We start from the raw sequence: 1,933 nt of genomic DNA, 5'->3' as shown, positions 1-1,933 counted from the left end.
AAATTGTAAGTGTTAAAAATTAATGAAAAAGGCTAAGCCTGTTAGCAGATATATTTATTATTGGTTTCTTTAATTAATTGGTTTTTGTTTGTTTATTAATTTATCTGTTGATTCATTCATTTATCTAAGTATCTTTCTATTTATTTTTTACATTACAATTTATGGAAGGGGCAGCTAGGTGGCACAGTGGATAAAACACTGGCCCTGGATTCAGGAGGACCTGTGTTCAAATCCAGACTCAGACACTTGACATGCACTAGCTATGTGACCCTGGGCAAGTCACTTTCATTGCCCCGAAACAAAAAAGGACATGTGGAAGAAGAGAAATTAATTTTGAGCAATTCATCAAGAAATGTTAATATTGTAATATCAGAATCTTTAAGATTCCCTAAAGATCATTTAACATAATACCTTCATTTTAGACATGAAAAAACAGTGTCCAAAAGTGTATGTGACATGCTTAACAAGTGGTAGATCCAGGTCTTCTAAGTCCTAGACCGCTATTCTTTCCCCTATTCTTTGCTGCCTTCTACCTACATTAACAACAATAATATGACAATATTATTATTAATTTTAAAATTATAACCCAAAGTTTATTTCAAATGACATCTGCTAAGTACCCATGTTTGAAAAGATAAGTTTTTAGCTTGTTTAGAAGGCTGGTCAAGAAGTCAGTTTCAAGTCCCTCCTCCTAGACATATTATCTCTGAGACAAAGTTGATAAGCCACTTAACCTCTCAGTATTCCAGGCAATTCTGTGAGACTGTAAATTGAAGAACAATTTCTGATTTACTCTGAAGGAGGTTTCCATTCTGAGGATTTCTCACACTGATGAAATTAGAAGTCTACATAACTTCTTTTCCCCATTTCCCTTCCCCCATACCAATTAAAAAAATGTAGCAAGGGCTCTTTCCCTGTCGCCACTGAATCGAGTAGGAGGGGGAGGCTCCCGGGTGTTTTCAAGATTTACCTTCACCCATAAACTGCTGCCATGGCCGAGGAAGGCATTGGTGCTGGACGTGTAATGGACATTAACACCCATCTATAAGAAGTGCTGAAGACTGCACTCATCCAAGATGGCCTAGCTCCTGGAATTCGTGAAGCCGCCAAAGCCTTGGACAAATGCCAAGCCCATCTTTGCGTTCTTGCTTCCAACTGTGATGAACCTATGCACGCAAAATTGGTTGAAGTCCTGTGTACTGAGCACCAAATTAACTTGATCAGGGTTGATGACAACAAGAAGCTGGGTGAATGGGTTGGCCTCTGTAAAATTGACAGAGAGGGGAAGCCAGGCAAAGTGGTTGGCTGCAGTTGCGTTGTTGTTAAAGACTATGGCAAGGAATCTCAGACCAAAGATGTCATCGAAGAATGTTTTAAATGCAAGAAAAGAGTAAATAAAAAGCCTTGGTCTGATTTGTAAAAAAATGTAGCAAGGATTTCATTAGGGCCTAGAGTCAGTTATAAGAAATGGACTTAGCCTCCATGGAATCCACATTGGAGGTCCATCTTTTGTACTAGAGCCTATGAAATTTTAAGTGGTCATGCCAATAACATATGCTGGTATTATTTCTAGGCACAATTAAGATAACTATGAAGAATTCTTGTTCATGTGGTTTACATTCTATTTGGAGAGAAGAGATGCATATATAAAGAGAATAATACAAGACAAAATTTGAAAAAGAATTAAAATAATATTGTGTAGATAAGTAGTGATATACTAATTTTAAGAAGTGAAATGACATTGTGATCTGGAATAATTAAAAATTGATTGAAACACTTTCCCGCACACAATAGATGTCTCTATTTTTTTTCTAATGAATAAATAAAAAAACAAATTGTTGTTTCTTGCTATGTCAAGCAATGTGCTGAGTTTGGGGGACACAAATAGAAAAGGCTACATGCTCTTAGGTATCTGTGACTCTAATTAGGGGAT

General features: G+C 36.6%; 1 pseudogene; it reads left to right on the top strand.

Annotated features, from left to right (window-relative positions):
* Positions 1-991: 991 nt before the first annotated feature.
* On the top strand, positions 992-1,420 carry LOC122747717 (annotated as a pseudogene).
* The last annotated feature ends 513 nt before the right edge of the window (positions 1,421-1,933 follow it).

This window comes from Dromiciops gliroides, chromosome 3 (assembly GCF_019393635.1).
Source record: "Dromiciops gliroides isolate mDroGli1 chromosome 3, mDroGli1.pri, whole genome shotgun sequence".
Taxonomy (NCBI): Eukaryota; Metazoa; Chordata; class Mammalia; order Microbiotheria; family Microbiotheriidae; genus Dromiciops; species Dromiciops gliroides.
This window is presented reverse-complemented; position numbering and strand designations above follow the sequence as displayed.